The 15,916-nt window shown below is 36.3% G+C and overlaps 1 protein-coding gene across 1 annotated transcript in view; it reads left to right on the top strand.

Annotated features, from left to right (window-relative positions):
• Positions 1-200: 200 nt before the first annotated feature.
• The window catches only part of LOC110455255 (integrin beta-3-like), an 82,672-nt gene continuing 66,956 nt past the window's right edge, over positions 201-15,916 (top strand). Inside the window, exon 1 of the mRNA XM_021505261.1 lies at positions 201-685. The gene's annotated coding sequence lies outside the window, so the exon portion shown is untranslated. The remainder of the gene's footprint in view (positions 686-15,916) is intronic.

Consider the following 15,916-nt stretch of genomic DNA (forward strand, 5'->3'; position numbering starts at 1 on the left):
ACGATAATACTTGTTAAAAGCAATCTTTGAACAGAATCCTTTACGTCGCAATCCTCGCTATACAAAACGTTCTGTTGAAGTCTTGAAGATAACTATCTTTTTTCTACATGTTTTTGCGGAAAAACACAGTCTTCTTATCAAGCTCCGTGATGAGTGTTTATCGTAGTCCCAACGGGGCGAAAACCTTTCAGTAAAAACTTACATAATATCCACAGTGCCCGCTTTACTTCGTAAGTAGAGAACTTCGAAAACGCACATCTATTTAAACTTTTATTTATGAAATTACAAGTAAACCATACTCGTTTTTTTAATAGCAGCGACGTAAAAAGGTCCCAGCATCGTATTCAAGTAGCACTTTATCAGCTTTCCTGATATTACCCTCCGTCGATGTTCATCAGCCTAGCATTGACTCAAGTTCTCATATATGTTAGGCCATCCCATAATATCTGAATACAGCTGCTATAGCAGACAGCTCAGCATCAGCAGCCTAGCGTGGACAAGGATAACGCAGAGGAGAAAGACGTCTTACTTTTGCCGCCAATCTGCACAAGTGAATGCGTGTTTATATATACCAGTATATATGTAGATTTATATATACACACGATTGCAAACTAAATGACTGTTTAAAAATAGAAGTTACAGAGTGAGACCTTGGATGTGTTGGAGTATTTAGGACTAAGAAAAGGTATGTTTCTCCCGTTACCTCATTATGTTTCATGTGTTTGGTAATTAATGCATTTATTCTCAACTCATTAACGTTATTACTATCAATTGTATTTGTTAATACCTTAAATGTTAACAAACATAATCGCATGCAAATTTGCTTATTCTAGTTTTCAGCGATTTTTACTTTGGGGAAAACTAATTGAGACTTACTGAAAAAGTACAACGCAAGCGTTGATTAAGGGCATACGGATAATTACCCTTTTTGTGTTATCGAGATTTGGTTGAAACGGATATCTTATTCTTATCCGCTGACTGCGTCTGCCGGTATGGAATCTTATCATCGAAACTGTTGGAATCACCTGTTTCCCTATATCTGTCAGAAAAGTGCAAAACCTACTATGAAACAGCCTTGAAAATTCATGTTGCTGGATAGCATTGCGATGCCTTTAGACCGTTCAATATTTATAAAATCATAAATGGTTTTCAAGTTTTGACATCTAAACAATACGGACAATAGGGATGCTTTGCTGTGCTATTTAAGTTAGTCATATTTGGCAGACACGTTGCCTTAAAGTGTTACGTATTCATAAACTAGCTTCATCCTGTCATACACTTCTCGTTGCATTTTTATCTAAGGGTTTGACATTCAAATAACTGTTGGAAAAGTTTGGTTTTGTTCGTGAAACTATGACGTAATGGAATCAACTATCGTCTTGAGACACCCTTAAATATGCGCGCGGTATCATATTTACATTAAAACTTGGCATCGACATAATAAACCGATTGTGATCTTATCCCCTTTTGCGAACAACTGGTTTAAATGAATATTCATGAGGCTTAAGTACGCAATTTCCAAAATCTTCAAATTTGGATAACCTCATGAGAGGATAATGCTATTTATATAAACTCCCAAGCTTCTACGATCTGTATCTTTTAAAAATGAGTCATTTTCAAAGAATTCCACTTTTGAGAAATATTAAGGTTTTTTAAAGGATGCACTTCATCAGCTATATCTGTTATGTTAAGTGAGATCAGTTACAAACACAATTTCAATCTTACCACACACGTAATAATTAATACTAATTAATGCTATCTGCGTTATCTGTGAGTACATGATTTAAAGTTCTTTGTCAATGTACGGTCATATCAAATATTGAGTCATAATTTCCTGTAATCAGTTTTTAGATAGACACTCGATTTAAACGGGAAACATAGAAGAATGGTATATGCAGTTAACTTGTCTAGCTTACACGTCATTGTACAAATAAGGTTTGGCTTGATGAAATGTCGGTCTGGGTTTGATTGGAGAAATCACGTGACGGCGTTAAAATAGAAACGGACATGTCAAATCCATGTTTACCGGCAGAGCTACAGCTGGTGACCCACATTGTGATAGGTATGACCAGCAGGTTCTAAACCTCTGACCTATGATTACATCATGTTGCTACCTCTGACCTACAACAAATATTACCTTTGACCTTTGTATGCATATTTTGCCGTGCGCTAAAAAAAAATGGGTACAGACAGTCAGACGGAGAGACTCGCTGCGTACGTACGCTTCATTCTAACAGCGCTTTCGACAAGTCCAATTTTTTATTGAAAATATATGGCACCAGAGATAATGATCTTAGACCTAAAGCTTGACCGGGCGTGTTACAGTGTTAAGGTAAAGGGCCGGAGGAGGTACAGCTGGGGATGAAGTTTTGCCACCAAATTGTGGACTTTGTCCAATATTGATATAGGCCAATTTCTCAGTGTCCAGTAGATAAAAAGAAAAAGCTAAAAGGAGACACTGAAACAACCGAGAGCTGTAAAACATGAGCGCATTCTGTTTCATCTATTAGAAGTTTTGCATACTTACTATTGTTATGTCATCAATAATGCTTGAATACTCTCAATCGTTACGTCATCAATACTATTAACACAAAATGACGTCATAATGATACCGGAGATTATCTTTAAGGCAAATACATATCAAATAAGACTGTTTAGTTTCGGTTTCTATGTTTTCATGAAAATACTTTTCCTTTTTTTGTGGTAGGGTCTTCAAGGTATACTTTTTAAAATCGTTATTTACAAAGCACTTCTTTTCAGACTTCTTAGCCGGTATTATGGAAAGTTTAATTCTTGTTGTTACTGGTTTCGCCGACGTAAAATGTCTGACAACTCGGGCACGTGAATACATGTACGAGTTTTGTAAGATTACATGACATACTTGATATTGAATGTTCCTGCCCTAACAAATGTAACTACCACAGTGTAAATCTGAACCCCTTGACCCTTTGCATTAGTATTTTGATTTGCACACGACATATTTCAAACTTCTCGGTTGGCTTTTACTCTTTATGAATTTTGTTTATGCAAATATGTCCTTGTTTTTATCTCCTTTCATTATTTTGTTTATGTTTTCCACTTTTCGACTTAAGCTCTTATTTCGTGGATTATGAGACAAATGGTATGATTAATGATTCTGTATTTTCTCTTTCCATCGACTGCAACATATTTTTCTATCCAGTTCTACAACCCTTGTATTAATCTGTCTGTTTATTTTCACGATGGAGTATTGTTGTAGACTCGATTATGTTCTCAATCCATCATGACCTTCATATTTTTTCCTCGATAGCTATGGTGACGAATCCTTTTGCTACATGTAGGCTGTCGGGTTGGCAAGGTAGGGGATGGTAATGTTTCTACGTAACCTCTAAGGCACACACGAGAGAATTCAAATTGCCGTTTTTTCTGCGCATTGCTACATTCCAGAACAATCGGAGTGTCAACCGGTAAATATTAAATATGTTTACCTCTCATTTGACTGGAACCGAATACAAATGTGTAGTTATTGAAAATGAGCGAACGTCGTGTTGATACTGAAGGGTGATAGACGCTGTCATACGGTTTCAGGTTTATGACGTAAATGCTTACCCGTTAGGGACACATACACTAGCTCTGACAGGTATATGTCTTGCTGATTTACCGAACATTTTCACACCAAAGAAATTTGTGACAATTTCTATTACAAAGTCAAGCTTGTTCGACAGACAATAAAACATATAACATGTGCCAATATGTATCACGAGTCCCTTGGCCATACCGTAAACTACCAATGTAAAACACGAGTCCCTTGGCCATACCGTAAACTACCAATGTAAAACACGAGTCCCTTGGCCATACCGTAAACTACCTATGTAAAACACGAGTCCCTTGGCCATACCGTAAACTACCAATGTAAAACACATTATATTTTGAGTACAGCATGTTGAAATGCACATCAAAAGGGAAATAAATATCAATTGTGTAAATCGCACTTGCTCCGAGTCATTATTTATTCATCACTGGATTCGGTACTCAGGAGCTTGCTCTGAAGATCATGACTTCCGTGATAGATGCCGACGACTTTATCTTTATTGGCGAACCATGAATCCCAACTTTTGTATGTTTACAGCAGTGTTATTAACCCTTGATCATAATGTGATTACCAAATTCCTTGCCGTAAAGTATGATGGTCTATCAACAAATATAATCATTTAAGGATGTGCCAGGTTATTGTAGTGGAGGAAAACTGGAGTGTCCCCGGAGAAAAAAACCCAACGACATACGGAAAATACCTGGCGATTGCCCCACGAAGGCCTCAAACGCGCGAGCCACAGGTGTTGGGCTAGTGACCTTAGACGGTCAGACGGTCAGACGGCGCGCCATAACCACTCGGCAACCGCCAACCTGCAATGATGTAGAAACTAAAACTTAATTGGCAAGATTAACAGTGGGGTGGAGATTCATGAGCTAGCTCCGAATACCACGACTTTCGTCATGGGTGTCGACCGTTGTCAGACATACTTACAACCCAGGGATACAGGTTGTAGGTTGGTGACGACTATGGCCAAGTTTTATCGTCGCCGTTAGGACATTATTGGGAAACATGATATATCTTTGTAAATGTCTATGGTTCTGATTGTGTTCATGAGAGCGCCTCGTGGTTCTGTCGTCACTACCCGCGTTCTCAATGTGAGGACTTGTCAGCACATGTACTTTGATATTACCTAAATTTACATGCCGGTTGTGGTCGGTGAAGCAGAAGACGTTTACCCTTTCGGAACACTTGTCTCCATTTTGGACCATCGATATTGTGTTAGAGTTACACTTAATATTGACACTTCTGCTATACGTTCATTATGGGACTCGCGCATATTGATAGGAGGTCACATCCCGATTACACCAAACATGAGATGTAAATGATATTCCCCTACTTTAAGGGTAAGAGAGAGCAATTTCCTCCTGAGGAGACGATTATTTGTTGTCTAATCCGAGGTTTCTTTAACCGAGATTTAGCAAGTCAATCATATCGATCTTGGTAGGGAATATTCCTTTCCCACCATCATTTTAATAAACACAAATACACGCATGTGCTTGTGAAAATCATTGACAGCTTTGTTAGTAATTCATATATAGGGTTAAACATGTAATTGGCAGAATTTTACATTAAATCATATGTAGAAATGTGTTTCCTTGTTCAGATAGCGAGAAGAAGGAGAAGAAGAGAAAACACACCAACGTGTTTAATTTTGCAGTTTCAAGTACTACCAAACGAATCCCTTCTCATATGCTCATACAGCAGCCCAGTGAGCACATGTTTGAACTCCGGCTGAGCACGTGCTGTTATTTCGTGGTGGTTTATCCACAAACTGTAATAGACTGACAATTCTTTCCCTGATCAGAGGTATAGACAAATCTATCCACTGGGCTTAAGTTTTGTCATATTCTCCAGGTATAGGGAATCATGGTAACTTTACCATTCTTCCTCTTACGCACACGCGAGGGAATTCAAATTGCGGTTTGCTATGCACATGTCAGAGGAACCGAATGTCTCTCGGTAAATGGGAAATCTTTATACCTTTTGTGAAAGTAAGACGGATGACTCTATGTTACTGTGTTGGTATTAGACCGTATATTGTGTAGGTAAAGAGAAAGAATAGGCGCCATTATACTACCTTCAGTTAATAGCCTCCACACTTGGGACGTGTTCAATTTCCCATTATCAACGACCCGTAGTTTCCTAGTTGATCATTGGTACCTATGTGTCTAGCCATGTAGCCAACAGTGTATCTTTTAAATAATGTATAGCAGTGTTTTGTGATAAAGTCAAGCTTTTCAGACAACTCAAGTTAGACAAATAGTTTTACGGTCCCTTACCCTTACGGTATACTGCTTTTGTAATACATTATTTCGAAGAGTATTTTAAATGTCAAACCTGCTTAAGTCACCACAGCCGTTAAGAGACCACCTGTATTAAGAAACGACTTTTACTGTTTCCCATTGTAGTGACTTTCATTTTCATTTAAACCTTTATGGAAACATCATCTGCATTAAGAGACCATTTATTGACTTCCCGTAGATGGAGGTCTCTTAATACAGATTGAATGTAGGCCGCTTTCGTTTATCGCGATTCAAACAGTTGAACTTGTTGGGCCATAATTGTTCATTTATGAAATCAGGTCGAACTAAGTAATCGAATGCTGCTTTCAGACGGGCCCTGACAAAGTCTTGCAAGGCCTGCATAAACATTTTCAGGTCTCCCAGGATTTTTACCCGAAAATGATACTTTTAAAACCAGACAAATCAGTTGTTCCGCATAAACGAACAGCCCCCAAGTGTACGCTGTTCGAAAAACGATTTAAAAGGGAATTCAGTGTTACATTATTAAAGCTCGAATGTCTTTTTGAACTGTCGACGAACCCTACCGTTTCTGGTCCAACGGAACTCTGTACATCTGTTTTACCATTCTTTGATCAAACTGAGATAAATAATTTTGGTTCACGGCATTTAACAGTTATACTTATATATGCATACAGTATGTCATATAGGCGATAAAAGTCGCCCGTTGGGGAGTAATATCTTCAAATGAAAGTACATTTAAAAACATTTTATGATGACGGTTCCTTTGAGTCTCCTTAACATTACTGATGACTGGAGTCAAGTGCACGAAAACTAAACTCACTCAATTACGCTCCATATCTAGTTCAACACTGCCTGTGAGTGCTTCTATCTAATATTTTACCACATTTTTGAAAATTTCCTCTACAGGTCAGAAAACGAATAGACCAGAAATCCCACAGCATAAATATTGAAGGCGGCGACTAATGTGGGCCTTTTTATAATCGGGGTTTTTCATCTGTCTTTTGCCTAAGTGATATTGTAAAATTGTTCTTCTATATTTATTGCAGCACTGGGTGAATAAATCTTCTGTAATTTCTTGCTTACTAACTGTTGCTGTTCGCCGGTTTCTACTTAAATACATGTATTTACATAACTGTGGCGAGGGCGTTACATCCTAAACAAAACAGCACCGAGTTTTGAAAGAAAATCTCATTTAACAGAGCTATTACTGTTTAAAGTTAACGTAAAACATCATATAGTCTATCGCGATGATTAATAGCCTTTTGTCTACCTTACAATTATGACAATATATATAGCAACATGTCATCTATAGAAACAGCAGTGAAATCAGGGAAGGACAAAAGGCACAAATGCATATCACTCGTTTTTTATGGTGTTGAAAAACGTAAGTTCAATGTGTTTTACTATGACAAGCACCACACATCGTGCTTTGTGATGTTATTATTTTATATATCACACATCAGGCTGAGTGTTGTGACTATATAAATTATCACACATTTCGCTGAGTGAATTGACAATAGAAAGTATCACACATCACGCTGAGCGTATTGACTATATAAAATATCACACATCACGTTGAGGGTATTGACAATATAAAGTATCACACATCACGCTGAGTGTATTGACAATATAAAGTATCATACATCACGCTGAGTGTATTGACAATATAAAGTACCGCACATCACGCTGAGTGTATTGACAATATAAAATATCACACAGCACGCTGAGTGTATTGACAATATAAAATATCACACATCACAATGAGTGTTTTGACAATATAAAGTACCACACATCATGCTGAGTGTATTGACTATATAAAATATCACACATCACAATGAGAGTTTTGACAATATAAAGTATCACACATCACGCTGAGTGTATTGACAATATAAAGTATCACACATTTCGCTGAGTGGATTGACAATATAAAATATCACACATCACGCTGAGTGTACTGACAATATAAAATATCACACATCACGCTGAGTGTACTGACAATATAAAATATCACACATCACGCTGAGTGCATTGACAATATAAAAGATCACGCATCACGCTGAGTGGATTGACAATATAAAATATCACACATCACGCTGAGTGTATTGACAATAGAAAGTATCACACATCACGCTGAGCGTCTTGACTATATAAAATATCACACATCACGTTGAGTGTATTGACAATATAAAGTATCACACATCACGCTGAGTGTATTGACAATATAAAGTATCATACATCACGCTGAGTGTATTGACAATATAAAGTACCGCACATCACGCTGAGTGTATTCACAATATAAAGTATCACACATCACGCTGAGTGTATTGACAATATAAAGTACCGCACATCACGCTGAGTGTATTCACAATATAAAGTATCACACATCACGCTGAGTGTATTGACAATATAAAGTACCGCACATCACGCTGAGTGTATTGACAATATAAAGTATCACACATCACGCTGAGTGTATTGACAATATAAAGTATCAAACATCACGCTGAGTGTATTGACAATATAAAGTATCTCACATCACGCTGAGTGTATTGACAATATAAAGTATCATACATCACAATGAGTGTTTTGACAATATAAAGTACCACACATCACGCTGAGTGTATTGACAATATAAAGTATCAAACATCACGCTGAGTGTATTGACAATATAAAGTACCGCACATCACGCTGAGTGTATTCACAATATAAAGTATCACACATCACGCTGAGTGTATTGACAATATGAAATATCACACATCACGCTGAGTGTATTGACAATATGAAATATCACACATCACGCTGAGTGTATTGACAATATAATATATCACACATCACGCTGAGTGTATTGACAATATTAAGTATCAAACATCACGCCGAGTGTATTGACAATATAAAGTATCAAACATCACGCTGAGTGTATTGACAATATAAAGTATCACACATCACACTGAGTGCATTGACAATATAAAATATCACACATCACGCTGAGTGTATTGACAATATTAAGTATCACACATCACGCTGAGTGTATTGACAATATGAAATATCACACATCACGCTGAGTGTATTGACAATATAATATATCACACATCACGCTGAGTGTATTGACAATATTAAGTATCACACATCACGCTGAGTGTATTGACAATATAATATATCACACATCACGCTGAGTGTATTGACAATATTAAGTATCACACATCACGCTGAGTGTATTGACAATATAATATATCACACATCACGCTGAGTGTATTGACAATATAATATATCACACATCACGCTGAGTGTATTGACAATATAATATATCACACATCACGCTGAGTGTATTGACAATATTAAGTATCACACATCACGCTGAGTGTATTGACAATATTAAGTATCACACATCACGCTGAGTGTATTGACAATATAATATATCACACATCACGCTGAGTGTATTGACAATATAATATATCACACATCACGCTGAGTGTATTGACAATATAATATATCACACATCACGCTGAGTGTATTGACAATAGAAAGTATCACACATCACGCTGAGTGTATTGACAATATTAAGTATCACACATCACGCTGAGTGTATTGACAATATTAAGTATCACACATCACGCTGAGTGTATTGACAATATAATATATCACACATCACGCTGAGTGTATTGACAATATGAAATATCACACATCACGCTGAGTGTATTGACAATAGAAAGTATCACACATCACGCTGAGTGTATTGACAATATTAAGTATCACACATCACGCTGAGTGTATTGACAACATAAAATATCACACATCACAATGAGTGTTTTGACAATATAAAGTACCACACATCACGCTGAGTGTATTGACAATATAAAGTACCGCACATCACGCTGAGTGTATTGACAATATAAAATATCACACATCACAATGAGGGTTTTGACAATATAAAGTACCACACATCATGCTGAGTGTATTGACTATATAAAATATCACACATCACGCTGAGTGTATTGTCAAGATAATGTATCACACATCACGCTGAGTGTATTGACAAGATAATGTATCACACATCACGCTGAGTGTTGTTACTTCAGAGTATCATTGAATGCTGTTTGATGTATAGTATCATGCTGTTCGTTTTATTCATATATATTCTCACAGTCAGCATTATTACCATGTATGACATAACACTACGTGATTATATCAGATAAAATATCACGCTGCGCTGTTGCTACACGTGTATATATAGTATCACTATAGATGTTGTTAGCACATAAAATATAACACTATGCATTTTCACTTTATAAAGAATTTAAATGTTTTTCGTTATGCCAAACGTGTCAAAGAATAGTAATCAAAATTTACCGCTGGATATGCCCACTTTCCCCCAACGTCTTACATTGTATGTACGTACGCGTGTTTCCCTGAAAAACGTTTAGTGAAGACATGTAATGATTGACTTGAAATATTTTAAAAAGGGACTTAATAGCCACATCGCGTGACTGTAACCTCTATATGACATTGACCCTCACATTTAGTTACCAACAAGTGAGAATAGACAATTTCTCGTTTAAAAAATAATACTGCATCAATGTGTATTCATATACATTTTTGTGTATGTGTTTATCGTTCAGGGTGGTATTCAAAAAAGATGATTACTGTCATGTCGAAAAATACTCCCCATGGAGACATTCGTCAGACATCGTCTGAATAGGCTGATTAGTGAAGTTGATTTTCAAGAAGGCTTTAAAACATAAATCATCTGATTTGGACCACCGAATTTACGTGAAATCTGATTAAGTCCACCGTCGAGACAAGCCGCCATAGCTGAATTGGATATACGGGATAGTGGCGCCATCTCGCGGCGTATACATGCAATGTCAAAATTGCTGTCCTTGTTTACGTGATGGACACATTGGGAAGTGTTCCTGTTAAGGCAGACTATCTAATGCCACACTTCATCTTCCGACGTGATCCGTGTATGAGCCCGTGATGTTACGATGATGGTGCTTCTAGTGTATTTATGTAACATGGTGAACACACAGTAGTGTCAAACGTAAGAAATAATGAGAGATCGAGGAGGTAAAGTAGGGGGAGAATATCGTCTGTGCTCAGAAAGAAGACCTTCTCTGACCTTGTTTAGGCAATAACAAGTTATAAACTTATCGATGAGTTACGCAAATGTACATTACATGTATAGCTTCTACAATTAGGATAAACAAAATTGACGGGAAATGAACCCATTAGCTAACTCGGCTTGGCCTCCTTAAATACCGAAGAAAAAATAATCCAAGTTTAAGGCCATCAGTGAAAACAGAAATAAACAATCTTTGTCATGCGTTTAAAAATGATCTAAATGCAGAAAATAAAGCTATGATTGATTGAAAATTAAAACAGATGTCTTCATAAATATACAATCTAAAGATAATTCACAAAAAATTGCCATACTAATCGTTTGATGGCAATTACAATTACGACATGACGGTGATAATTTCATCGCCTCCACGGCGATTGAATTACTGAAGAAGTCATCTTCATTTCTTAAAACTTAATTTCTCTACAATCCTTTGGTATTAAAGTAACAGATCATAAGTTGTCCCATCGCGAAATTAGGTTAAAACTCAAATTTACTTTACCTAATTACAGCAAGAAATAAATCAAAATGATTGTGCAGACAAATTTGACACCATGTTGTTGTAAATGCAGACATTTTCGCTATTTGTTTTACAAAAGCTGTCAGCATTTAAACATTGTCATTTTTAATTAAGTTTGGCTCATTACAACTGAAAGTAATTTAACAAACAAACAAACAAACAAACAAACTTACTAACGAACGCAAACATAATATAGTGAATAAACCAATTAAGGAAAAAAGAAATAACTTATTATTTCACGAACAAATTAAAAAATTCCGAAGCGAGTGAAATATTTAACACTAAATTTGAGTGATTGACACATGGAGAAGCCATTGCATTCATTAAAATATTGATTTATTAAAAATGTTTAATACTTCATTAATTTTTAAGAAATGAAAAACGATACAGCGAAAATGAAGAGAAACGTCTCGCAAGTTATATATGAGTAAAGAAAAAGATATTTACTATGTAAAAACCAGAAGTTTTTTCAACAAAGAATAACTATTTACCTCAGTACAGACAGAGTCTTCATTCTGCATAGTACAAAAATGTTGTTTATGTAGCTCAAGATTTAGGCCCATTGCGAAAATATGTTAAAATTCACATTTTCTTTACGTAATTACAGAAATAAATCAAAATGATTATGCACACGAATTAGACACCATGATGTTGTAAATGCAGACATTCTTGTATTTCTTTTACAAAAGCTGTCAGCATATTTTTTTTCTTTTTCTAATCAAGTTTGGCTTATATAAGCTGAAAGTAACTTAAAAAACAAACAAACAAAGAAACAAACTTACTAACGAACGCAAATATAATACAGTGAATAAGCTAGGTAAGGAATAAAGAAATAACTTATTAGTTCACGAACTAATTAAATATTTCCGAAGCGAGTGAAATGTTTTAAGATATATTAGATTTTTGAAGACGAACATTTAAATTTGAGTGATTGTCACATGGAGAAGGCATTGCATTCATTAAGATATTGATTTATTAAAGATGTTTAACACTTTATTCATTTTTAAGAAACGTGAAATGATTGAGCGAAAACGTAGAGAAACGTTTCGCAAGTTATATATGAGTAAAGAAAAAAAATCCTTTGTAAAAACCTATAGTTTCTTTCTTGATACAATGAAACATATGACATAAAGAAAGAATAACTATTTAATTCAGTACAGACAGAGTCTTCATTCTACATAGTACAAAAATGTTGTTTATGTAGTTCAAGATTTAGGCCCAACGGACGTAAGGTGTAGCATAGTAGATTGTTCAGTGTGCACACAGTTCACGTCTCCCCTCTATCTTTCTATCTGTCTGACCTTCTCTCTCTCTCTCTCTTTGTCTCTCTCCCTTAGCCTGTCTGTGTCTCCAACATTCCAAAACAAGTAAAAAATAACACACTATTGACTTCTGAAATTTCAAATAACAGACTTTTTTTGGTGTGGGAAACGTTATACTTTGATGTTTTTATGCGAATCTGTACAACATGAGGCCTCTTAAACGAGACGGGAGAAACTTGAAACTACGACAGAAGACAGTATACTCGAGGTGATGTAAAGGTGTGAAGGAACATGTTCCAGATCATAAAACAAAAACAAGTAAGAAATAAACTGTATAGTGGAAAGGGAGAAAAAGTGGTAAGATAACTCATAATCTACCTTATGATGAGTAGCTGCCGTGGAGACACCAATATATCAGAAAAGGAATGGTGTTATCAACTGATCAGAGGCTACATACAGTCAGCTGATATATTTGCTAATATTTACGTTGTGGTAGGCGCCTTGGAACGGGGTAATTTGAAGAAAAAAATCCCTTCTGGGGGCTAAAAGGCACCAAGACGCCATTTCTAGAGGTTTAAAAATAAATATCACCCCCGGTCAAACGGCTGTCTAGTTTTACCTGATTAATTTGTTCTTGACCTAGCCGCGACGTTTCTAAACAGCGTGGCTGGTCAGTGATCTAGCTAATGTGAAAAGTCTGTTAAATATCCGTCATTACTCTAACTGAAGTATTTATATATCACAAACAGCGTTTAATTGACGATAAGCATGTGGCATGCGGATATACGAGTTGATATCACCTGTTTATGATTAAGGATCTGGAACGGCCCAGGTTCATAGCGATGCTACTGTTTGGTATTAAACCACTATCACAAGTAAATGTAAAATGTTGATGAGTTTGTAGAATATAGCTCCTTCCCGAAATAACACGCCGTATCTGATAATGACAAGGCACAGTGTTTTACGTCAGCTGTGTGATATCGATCTTCCGTCAGACAAGAACACTTTGTTTAGAGAAATTAAGATTTTTTTGTCCTGCAATGATGGAGGCAAAATACATAATCTAGCAAGTCGGTATACAAAAACAATGGTATTTTTTCCACATGTACGCACATCCTATATGTGAACACACGTACTTTGCTGACAAGCAGACAATGGATGGGAACCAAAGCAAAGTCATAAATGTCATAATTCAACTTAATATATATTCAGGACTTTAAACAGTTTCAAACTGACAGACATTCTACGTTTAATGTGCAAGGCGATTTGTTTTTCTCTTGAAGGTGACAAAAAATACCATTTGTCACTTTTAAGTGGGATGATGAAAGATGTTTGAAGTATGAAATGGTTGGTGCTGTATGGCCATTTCTGTCTGGTGGAGGTATCTGCTATTGTTTTATGTGTACAGGCATTTATCCAAATATTTCGCTCACGTCGAGTAAGATACAGTAACACATATGTTCCAAAAGCAATACCTTGCCACATTCCGCTGTTCCATCAAACGAAAAATTCTTCATTGAAAGAAGATATCAATTGATTGGGACACAATGTAGGAATAGTTCATCAAAGGAAAGAGTTGTGTTATAGTTCAGCCAGAAAAAAATGTCTACAAGTAAACAAAAACAAAAACAAAACAAAACAAAAACAAACGGAAAGGAAACATGAATAGGTGTAACGGTTTTGATAATTCGCCAAGTCTACCTCAGCCATCGCAACATACCGCACTCCACGAACCCACATTGATTTAGTCCTCCTTCAGGACCTACACCGTCGCAAATCATATATCACATGCTATCAACAGCATCTTCATCATTATTTATTTCCATAAAATCAGATTGCACTAATTAGTGTCAAGTTTACCGACTCCCGAGCCATAATTACACACGAAATGATAGAGTCCTCTTCCCTAGCCTCTCTCGTAGTGTTCCTGCTCTTCTACGACAAGTCATTCATCAAGAATTAAGTTTGTCCACACTCTATTATTAACTGATGAGTTCTGGAAGTTGTTTTCTGTGTAGTGTTTTTGCATGTCGAAATTCTATTTTAAGTGTAACACGCTCCTTGTGATATACGGCGAAAATGATAACAGTGCAGATGTACTTTTGGTAATATGGAAAAAAGACAGCTGGATATCGCGACTATACATTGTGTTTAATTCAGCTCAATATTTCTTTCAACTTTAAGTGAGACTAGCTGTCAAACGTTAACAAAAATAATAATTACGCTTCATATTTTAATTTCGTAATTATATCGCTTTTGAAAATATTTATATCTGATCAATCCAGTTCCACATTATACAAGTTATAGTTATGGATAGCAAACCAGCCATAAAGACCAAATAAAACACTCTATCTTAATTTCGATAATGTTCAATTTTATAAGCCACGCTCCTTGTACAAATTGTATACAGCTGTATATTCAAGTTTATCATTTTTGATGAACAACAAGCAAACTCTTGCATTTAAAACATTGTTTATCAAGCCAGTTCATGCACTCACATGGGCTGTCAGGTCCAGTGTGTTTATCGACGAATCATTCAAATATCGCCAACGATCAACCGACCGTGCTCTGCGCAGGGCTCACGGGCAAAACCGCGAGGGAATACCGCATCAACGGTAACAACACGCCAGGACTCGAGGCAGTACCATATTTATGATACTGATACACGAGAGAGCTAAGCCTAATACCGTACGTATTTTTGATACTTAAACACAAGAACGCAAGACCCAGTACCGTATAACTAAATACTCATGTATACACGAGAACGCTAAATCTAGTATTGTATTCACGAGAATGGTAGATCTAGTACCGTATTGCTGATACGTACGTTAAACTTAGTACTGTATTTCTGATACGTATACACGAGAACGCTAGATCTACATTGATGTCCAGTATTTCTGATACAAATACTAGAGAACAGGAGACAGTACCGTATCAATGATACAAATACACGAGAACAGGAGGCAGTACCTTATTAATGTTACAAATACACGAGAACAGGAGGCAGTACCTTATCAATGATACAATACACGAGAACAGGAGACAGTACCTTATTAATGATACAAATACACGAGAACAGGAGACAGAACCTTATCAATGATACAATACACGAGAACAGGAGACAGTACCTTATCAATGATACAATACACGAGAACAGGAGGCAGTACCTTATCAATGATACAA

This window comes from Mizuhopecten yessoensis, unplaced genomic scaffold (genome assembly GCF_002113885.1).
Source record: "Mizuhopecten yessoensis strain PY_sf001 unplaced genomic scaffold, ASM211388v2 scaffold923, whole genome shotgun sequence".
Lineage (NCBI taxonomy): Eukaryota > Metazoa > Mollusca > Bivalvia > Pectinida > Pectinidae > Mizuhopecten > Mizuhopecten yessoensis.